The sequence below is a fragment of the Triticum dicoccoides genome, chromosome 3B (assembly GCF_002162155.2).
Source record: "Triticum dicoccoides isolate Atlit2015 ecotype Zavitan chromosome 3B, WEW_v2.0, whole genome shotgun sequence".
In the NCBI taxonomy this organism is placed as follows: domain Eukaryota; kingdom Viridiplantae; phylum Streptophyta; class Magnoliopsida; order Poales; family Poaceae; genus Triticum; species Triticum dicoccoides.
Genome location: NC_041385.1, coordinates 58,339,566 through 58,349,733, shown reverse-complemented (window position 1 = coordinate 58,349,733; position 10,168 = coordinate 58,339,566). Strand labels below are relative to the sequence as shown.

The window sequence follows — 10,168 nt, the reverse complement described above, 5'->3', positions numbered from 1 at the left end:
CCGGCACTCCGGTTTTCTCCGAAATCACCCGGAACACTTCCGGTGTCCGAATATAGTCGTCCAATATATCAATCTTTATGTCTCGACCATTTTGAGACTCCTCGTCATGTCCGTGATCACATCCGGGACTCCGAACAAACTTCGGTACATCAAAACTTATAAACTCATAATAAAACTGTCATCGTAACGTTAAGCGTGCGGACCCTACGGGTTCGAGAACTATGTAGACATGACCTAGAACCATTCTCGGTCAATAACCAATAGCGGGACCTGGATGCCCATACTGGTTCCTACATATTCTATGAAGATCTTTATCGGTCAAACCGCATAACAACATACGTTGTTCCCTTTGTCATCGGTATGTTACTTGCCCGAGATTTGATCGTCGGTATCCAATACCTAGTTCAATCTCGTTACCGGCAAGTCTCTTTACTCGTTACGTAATGCATCATCCCGTAACCAACTCATTTGGTCACATTGCTTGCAAGGCTTATAATGATGTGCATTATCGAGAGGGCCCAGAGATACCTCTCCGACAATCGGAGTGACAAAACCTAATCTCGAAATACGCCAACTCAACATGTACCTTTGGAGACACCTGTAGTACTCCATTATAATCACCCAGTTACGTTGTGACGTTTGGTAGTACCCAAAGTGTTCCTCCGATAAACGGGCGTTGCATATTTCTCATAGTTACAGGAACATGTATAAGTCATGAAGAAAGCAATAGCAGCATACTAAACGATCAAGTGCTAGGCTAACGAAATGGGTCATGTCAATCACATCATTCTTCTAATGATGTGATCCCATTAATCAAATGACAACACATGTCTATGGTTAGGAAACATAACCATCTTTGATTAATGAGCTAGTCAAGTAGAGGCATACTAGTGACTATATGTTTGTCTATGTATTCACACATGTATCATGTTTCCGGTTAATACAATTCTAGCATGAATAATAAACATTTATCAAGATATGAGGAAATAAATAATAACTTTATTATTGCCTCTAGGGCATATTTCCTTCAGTCTCCCACTTGCACTAGAGTCAATAATCTAGATTACATAGTAATGATTCTAACACCCATGGAGTCTTGGTGTTGATCATGTTTTGCTCGTGAGAGAGGCTTAGTCAACGGGTCTGCAACATTCAGATCCGTATGTATTTTGCAAATCTCTATGTCTCCCACTTGGACTTGGTCCCGAATGGAATTGAAGCGTCTCTTGATGTGCTTGGTCCTCTTGTGAAATCTGGATTCCTTTGCCAAAGAAATTGCACGAGTATTGTCACAGAAGATCTTCATTGGTCCCGATGCACTAGGTATGACACCTAGATCGGTAATGAACTCCTTCATCCAGACTCCTTTATTTGCTGCTTCAGAAGCAGCTATGTACTCCGCTTCACATGTAGATCCCGCCACGACGCTTTGTTTAGAACTGCACCAACTTACAGCTCCACCGTTTAATAAAACACGTATTCGGTTTGCGATTTAGAATCGTCCGGATCAGTGTCAAAGCTTGCATCAACGTAACCATTTACGACTAGCTCTTTGTCACCTCCATATACGAGAAACATATCCTTAGTCCTTTTCAGGTATTTCAGGATGTTCTTGACCGCTGTCCAGTGATCCACTCCTGGATTACTTTGGTACCTTCCTGCCAAGCTTATTGCTAAGCATACATCAGGTCTGGTACACAGCATTGCATACATGATAGAGCCTATGGCTGAAGCATAGGGAACATCCTTCATTTTCTCTCTATCTTCTGCTGTGGTCGGGCATTGAGTTTGACTCAACTTCACACCTTGTAGCACAGGCAAGAAACCTTTCTTTGCCTGATCCATTTTGGACTTTTTCAAAATTTTGTCAAGGTATGTGCTTTGTGAAAGTCCTATTAAGCGTCTTGATCTATCTCTATAGATCTTGATGCCCAATATGTAAGCAGCTTCACCGAGGTCTTTCATTAAAAAAACTTTTATTCAAGTATCCCTTTATGCTATCCAGAAATTCTATATCATTTCCAATTAATAATATGTCATCTACATATAAAATCAGAAATGCTACAGAGCTCCCACTCACTTTCTTGTAAATACAGGATTCTCCAAAAGTCTGTATAAAACCATGTGCTTTGATCACACTATCAAAACGTTTATTCCAACTCCGAGATGCTTGCACCAGTCCATAAATGGATCGCTGGAGCTTGCACACTTTGTTAGCACCTTTTGGATCAACAAAACCTTCTGGTTGCATCATATACAACTCTTCTTCCAGAAATCCATTCAAGAATGCAGTTTTGACATCCATTTGCCAAATTTCATAATCATGAAATGCAGCAATAGCTAACATGATTCGGACAGACTTAAGCATCGCTACGGGTGAGAAAGTCTCATCGTAGTCAACCCCTTGAACTTGTCGAAAACCTTTTGCAACAAGTCGAGCTTTATAGACAGTTACATTACCATCAGCGTCAGTCTTCTTCTTAAAGATCCATTTATTCTCAATGGCTTGCCGATCATCGGGAAAGTCAACCAAAGTCCATACTTTGTTTTCATACATGGATCCCATCTCAGATTTCATGGCCTCTAGCCATTTTACGGAATCTGGGCTCATCATTGCTTCCTCATAGTTCGTAGGTTCATCATGGTCTAGTAACATGACTTCCAGAATAGGATTGCCGTACCACTCTGGTGCGGATCTTACTCTGGTAGACCTACGAGGTTCAGTAGAAACTTGATCTGAAGTTTCATGATCAATATCATTAGCTTCCTCACTAGTTGGTGTAGTTGTCACAGGAACCGGTTCTTGTGATGAACTACTTTCCAACAAGGTAGTAGATACAGTTATCTCATCAAGTTCTACTTTCCTCCCACTCACTTCTTTCGAGAGAAACTCCTTCTCTAGAAAGGATCCGATTTTAGCAACGAAAATCTTGCCCTCAGATCTGTGATAGAAGATGTACCCAATAGTCTCTTTTGGGTATCCTATGAAGACACATTTCTCCGATTTGGTTTCGAGCTTATCTGGTTGAAGTTTCTTCACATAAGCATCCCAGCCCCAAACTTTAAGAAACGACAACTTTGGTTTCTTGCCAAACCACAGTTCATAAGGCGTCGTCTCAACGGATTTTGATGGTGCCCTATTTAACGTGAATGAGGCCATCTCTAAAGCATAACCCCAAAACGATAAAGGTAAATCAGTAAGAGACATCATGGATCGCACCATATCTAGTAAAGTACGATTACGACGTTCGGACACACCATTTCGTTGTGGTGTTCCGGGTGGCGTGAGTTGCGAAACTATTCCGCATTGTTTCAAGTGTAGACCAAACTCGTAACTCAAATATTCTCCTCCACGATCAGATCGTAGAAACTTTATTTTCTTGTTACGATGATTTTCCACTTCACTCTGAAATTCTTTGAACTTTTCAAATGTTTCAGACTTATGTTTCATTAAGTAGATATACCCATATCTGCTCAAATCATCTGTGAAGGTGAGAAAATAACGATACCCGCCACGAGCCTCAACATTCATTGGACCACAAACATCAGTATGTATGATCTCTAACAAATCAGTTGCTCGCTCCATAGTTCCGGAGAACGGCGTTTTAGTCATCTTGCCCATGAGGCACGGTTCGCAAGTACCAAGTGATTCATAATCAAGTGATTCCAAAAGCCCATCAGTATGGACTTTCTTCATGCGCTTTACACCGATATGACCTAAACGGCAGTGCCACAAATAAGTTGCACTATTGTTATCAACTCTGCATCTTTTGGTTTCAACACTATGAATATGTGTATCACTACTAGCGAGATTCAATAAAAATAGACCACTCTTCAAGGGTGCATGACCATAAAAGATATTACTCATATAAATAGAACAACCATTATTCTCTGATTTAAATGAATAACCGTCTCGCATCAAACAAGATCCAGATATAATGTTCATGCTCAACGCTGGCACCAAATAACAATTATCTAGGTCTAAAACTAATCCCGATGGTAGATGTAGAGGTAGCGTGCCGACCGCGATCACATCGACTTTGGAACCATTTCCCACGCGCATCGTCACCTCGTCCTTAGCCAATCTTCGCTTAATTCGTAGTCCCTATTTCGAGTTGCAAATATTAGCAACAGAACCAGTATCAAATACCCAGGTGCTACTGCGAGCATTAGTAAGGTACACATCAATAACATGTATATCACATATACCTTTGTTCACTTTGCCATCCTTCTTATCCGCCAAATACTTGGGGCAGTTCCGCTTCCAGTGTCCAGTCTGCTTGCAGTAGAAGCACTCAGTTTCAGGCTTAGGTCCAGACTTGGGTTTCTTCTCTTAAGCAGCAACTTGCTTGCTGTTCTTTTTAAAGTTCCCCTTCTTCTTCCCTTTGCCCTTTTTCTTGAAACTGGTTGTCTTGTTAACCATCAACACTTGATGCTCCTTTTTGATTTCTAACTCCGCAGCCTTTAGCATTGCGAAGAGCTCGGGAATAGTCTTGATCATCCCTTGCATATTATAGTTCATCACGAAGCTCTTGTAGCTTGGTGGCAGTGATTGGAGAATTCTGTCAATGACACTATCATCCAGTGGCGGAGCTTCTTGGAGTGCAACCTGGGCCACCGCCCCCCAGCCCATGAAGAAATCCCTCACTACCCCTAGATATTTGGGCCAAAAGAATAGGAAAATAAGGCCAGACCTCATAATTTAGCCCCCCCTCAGCCCATTGCCCCTCCAGAATTTTGGCCCAAGCTCCGCCACTGCTATCATCAGGAAGATTAACTCCCAGTTGAATCAAGTGATTATTATACCCAGACATTTTGAGTATGTGTTCACTGACAGAACTATTCTCCTCCATCTTGCAGCTATAGAACTTATTGGAGACTTCATATCTCTCAATCCGGGCATTTGCTTGAAATATTAACTTCAACTCCTAAAACATCTCATATGCTCCATGACGTTCAAAACGTGGTTGAAGACCCGGTTCTAAGCCGTAAAGCATGGCACACTGAACTATCGAGTAGTCATCAGCTTTGCTCCGCCAGACGTTCTTAACGTCGTCAGTTGCATCAGCAGCAGGCCTGGCACCCAGCGGTGCTTCCAGGACGTAACTTTTCTATGCAGCAATGAGGATAATCCTCAGGTTACGGACCCAGTCCGTGTAATTGCTACCATCATCTTTCAACTTTGCTTTCTCAAGGAACACATTAAAATTTAACGGAACAACAACACGAGCCATCTATCTACAAACAAACATAGACAAGCAAAATACTATCAGGTACTAAGTTCATGATAAATTTAAGTTCAATTAATCATATTACTTAAGAACTCCCACTTAGACAGACATCTCTCTAGTCATCTAAGTGATCACGTGATCCAAATCAACTAAACCATGTCCGATCATCACGTGAGATGGAGTAGTTTCAATGGTGAACATCACTATGTTGATCATATCTACTATATGATTCACGTTCGACCTTTCGGTCTCCGTGTTCCGAGGCCATATCTGTATATGCTAGGCTCGTCAAGTATGACCTGAGTATTCCGCGTGTGCAACTGTTTTGCACCCGTTGTATTTGAACGTAGAGCCTATCACACCCGATGATCACGTGGTGTCTCAGCACGAAAAACTTTCGCAACGGTGCATACTCAGGGAGAACACTTCTTGATTATTAAGTGAGAGATCATCTTAAAATGCTACCGTCAATCAAAGCAAGATAAGATGCATAAAGGATAAACATCACATGCAATCAATATAAGTGATATGATATGGCCATCATCATCTTGTGCTTGTGATCTCCATCTTCGAAGCACCGTCGTGATCACCATCGTCACCGGCACGAAACCTTGATCTCCATCGTAGCATCGTTGTCGTTACGCCATCTATTGCTTCTACGACTATCGCTACCGCTTAGTGATAAAGTAAAGCAATTACAGGGCGTTTGCATTTCATACAATAAAGCGACAACCATATGGCTCCTGCCAGTTGCCGATAAATTCGGTTACAAAACATGATCATCTCATACAATAACATATAGCATCACGTCTTGACCATATCACATCACAACATGCCCTGCAAAAACAAGTTAGACGTCCTCTACTTTGTTGTTGCAAATTTTACGTGGCTGCTACGGGCTTAGCAAGAACCGTTCTTACCTACGCATCAAAACCACAATGATAGTTTGTCAAGTTGGTGCTGTTTTAACCTTCGCAAGGACCGGGCGTAGCCACACTCGGTTCAACTAAAGTGAGAGAGACAGACACCCGCCGGTCACCTTTAAGCAACGAGTGCTCGTAGCGGTGAAACCAGTCTCGCGTAAGCGTACGCGTAATGTCGGTCCGGGCCGCTTCATCTCACAATGCCGCTGAACCAAAGTATGACATGCTGGTAAGCAGTATGACTTATATCGCCCACAACTCACTTCTGTTCTACTCGTGCATATAACATCAACGCATAAAACCTAGGCTCGGATGCCACTGTTGGGGAACGTAGTAATTTCAAAAATTTCCTACGCACACGCAAGATCATGGTGATGCATAGCAACAAGAGGGGAGAGTGTAATCTACATACCCTTGTAGACCGTAAGCGGAAGCGTTAGCACAACGCGGTTGATGTAGTCGTACGTCTTCACGGCCCGACCGATCAAGCACCGAAACTACGGCACCTCCGAGTTCTAGCACACGTTCAGCTCGATGACGTCCCTCGAACTCCGATCCAGCCGAGTGTCGAGGGAGAGTTCCGTCAGCACGACGGCGTGATGACGATCTTGATGTTCTACCGTCGCAGGGCTTCGCCTAAGCACCGCTATGATATTATCGAGGTGGACTATGGTGGAGGGGGGCACCGCACATGGCTAAGAAACGATCCGTAGATCAACTTGTGTGTCTATGGGGTGCCCCCTGCCCCCGTATATAAAGGAGGGAGGGGGGAGGCCAGCCGGCCCTTGTTGGGCGCGCCAAGAGGAGGAGTCCTCCTCCTAGTAGGAGTAGGACTCCTCCTTTCCTACTCCTACTAGGAGGGGAAGGAAGGGGGAGAGGATGGGAAGGAAAGAGGGGGGCGCCGCCCCCCCTCCTAGTCCAATTCGGACCAGAGGGAGAGGGGGCGCGCGGCCCTTCCTGGCCGCCCCTCTCTCTTCCCACCAAGGCCCATGTGGCCCATTAACTCTCCGGGGGGGGGGGGGTTCGGTAACCCTCCGGCACTCCGGTTTTCTCCGAAATCACCCGGAACACTTCCGGTGTCCGAATATAGTCGTCCAATATATCAATATTTATGTTTCGACCATTTCAAGACTCCTCGTCATGTCCGTGATCATATCCGGGATTCCGAACAAACTTCGGTACATCAAAACTTATAAACTCATAATAAAACTGTCATCGTAACGTTAAGCGTGCGGACCCTACGGGTTCGAGAACTATGTAGACATGACCTAGAACCATTCTCGGTCAATAACCAATAGCGGGACCTGGATGCCCATACTGGTTCCTACATATTCTACGAAGATCTTTATCGGTCAAACCGCATAACAACATACGTTGTTCCCTTTGTCATCGGTATGTTACTTGCCCGAGATTTGATCGTCGGTATCCAATACCTAGTTCAATCTCGTTACCGGCAAGTCTCTTTACTCATTACGTAATGCGTCATCCCGTAACCAACTCATTTGGTCACATTGCTTGCAAGGCTTATAATGATGTGCATTACCGAGAGGGCCCAGAGATACCTCTCCGACAATCGGAGTGACAAAACCTAATCTCGAAATACGCCAACTCAACATGTACCTTTGGAGACACCTGTAGTACTCCTTTATAATCACCCAGTTACGTTGTGACGTTTGGTAGTACCCAAAGTGTTACTCCGGTAAACGGGAGTTGCATATTTCTCATAGTTACGGGAACATGTATAAGTCATGAAGAAAGCAATAGCAGCATACTAAACGATCAAGTGCTAGGCTAACGAGGTCATGTCAATAACATCATTCTTCTAATGATGTGATCCCATTAATCAAATGACAACACATGTCTATGGTTAGGAAACATAACCATCTTTGATTAATGAGCTAGTCAAGTAGAGGCATACTAGTGACTATATATTTGTCTATGTATTCACACATGTATCATGTTTCCGGTTAATACAATTCTAGCATGAATAATAAACATTTATCATGATATGAGGAAATAAATAATAAGTTTATTATTGCTTCTAGGGCATATTTCCTTCATTTTCTTCTTTTCGGTTGATGCAACCAGATGGTGGATCCCTGGAGCCAGATGCCACCACCGACGGATACTGCTGCGTGGAGACCGCCGAAGACCAGGAGTAGTTAGGAGGTCCCAGGCAGGAGGTCTTGCCTCTTCGATCGTTGTTGCTTTTGTGCTAGCCTTCTTAAGGCATCCTTGTTTAACTTATGTCTGTACTCTGATATTGTTGCTTCCGCTTACTCTTGTGTATCGAGCTATGTATTCGAGCCCTCGAGGCCCCTGGCTTGTAATATAAAGCTTGTATTATTTTATTTGTGTCTAGAGTTGTGTTGTGATATCTTTCCGTGAGTCACTGATCTTGATCGTACATATTTACGTGTATGATTAGTGTACGATTGAATCGGGGGTGTCACACTTTCATCCATACATTTTGTTGTATACATTTTGTTTTTTTCGCAAAAAAAAAATACATTTTGTTAGCTAGGAAAGTAAGCACAAGACATTATGGGAACAACTGGTTAGCAAATTGCTTCTACTTTTGAGGCATACTAAGGGCGGCATACAAGTAGCAATAACCCCGAAACAAGAAGAAGTATGCTGCCGCACCCAGCCCGCAGTTCCAGGTTCTTGACCCTGAAGGCATGGTTTGTGTCTGAAAAATAAAAATACTGGATGGTTATCGTCGCGCTCGACATTCCACTCGTGATGCCGCTCATGTTTAGTCTGTGAAGAAACTGTTTCATTAGTCCGTCCGCTCATCATCACCTGATGGTTGTTCGATCCGTATTGACAAGGAACCAAGGCATCTATGCGAATTCTCAAACTAGCGAAATAGGTCAACCAACTTCAACTTGGCCTTCTTACCACGAATAACCTCACCAAGCTTCCTCAGTTTCAGCAGCTCATTAATTCTTGCCGTTGGAAACTTTGACGTGAGATAATATCTCTATGCATCTTCTTCATTTTCTCTATGTCCCTCTTCGGATCTTGAAGCATCGTTGCTTGTATTGAAATAATTTTGGCCGGCAAGAAAATCTAACTTAGAAAGGTTGCCGCGCTACCGGCAACTCTAGGGGGTTTGGCGCGTGGCCATCAGCTGGACCAACCCCATTTGTTTTGTTGGACCGTCTATAGTCGCATTCGCCCCCGCCATGTCAACAACGAGTTGGGCCTCAGTGGCCCTTATCCTCTCCTTCCCAGGGCAGGCACTCTGGTCCATACTCCGTCCGACCGGAGATGGGGAAGGAGAGATTTGAAGGCTGCCGAGACCGCGATAATCCAAGCGCCCGTTGAGCCGACGCCATGGAGTCACGCCAGGCAGGTCCTGCCGCCGGCAGGGCGCTATCCTCCAGGGAGCGGTGGAGTGCAATGCGGACGGTCATTGCCTCCTTCAACCCGCACGGGATGACACCCCAATCGACAAATTCGGACTAGTCGGAGCCAAATCCGCTGCCCGCCATGCCGGAGACGACCACAGATCGTCGGAGGTGAGCTTGGGTGCCGAAGGAGAGAGGAGGGGAGTGGAGTGAAGTGGCTAGGGTTTGGTCCGGCGAGCGGATGGGGAGGAATATATATGGGGTCGGGTGGGCCAGCATGGGCTGGGTCCAACGTAGTGGATGCACCTGGACGCGCTAGAGCGCCGCCATATCTGCCCTATATTTGGGCTGGATATGAGGGGTGCCAGTCAGCCTGGGCATTTGAGGCCTATTTGAGGCGCACGTCTGAGTTAAAATTTCATGATCGACAGTCCGCCCGGGTGTTTGGCGCGGGTTTAGAGTGCCCGACTGTAGATGCTCTTATGTAGCATTCATTTTTGGATGCCGGCGGACCGTCAGCCGTTGCTTCCTTGTCTACTTCAGTTGCTGTGTTTGTGCTAGATGACTGGTGGCCTCGTTTAATCGTGGGGTTCAGTAAACCTGGTTTTCTTGTGCATTCACATGAAAAATTTGTTGCAGCTGGATTGTACTGGCGACC

At 44.6% G+C, this 10,168-nt stretch overlaps 1 pseudogene; it reads left to right on the top strand.

Annotated features, from left to right (window-relative positions):
- LOC119279270 overlaps positions 1-10,168 on the top strand; it is a 104,928-nt pseudogene that overhangs the window by 3,824 nt on the left and 90,936 nt on the right.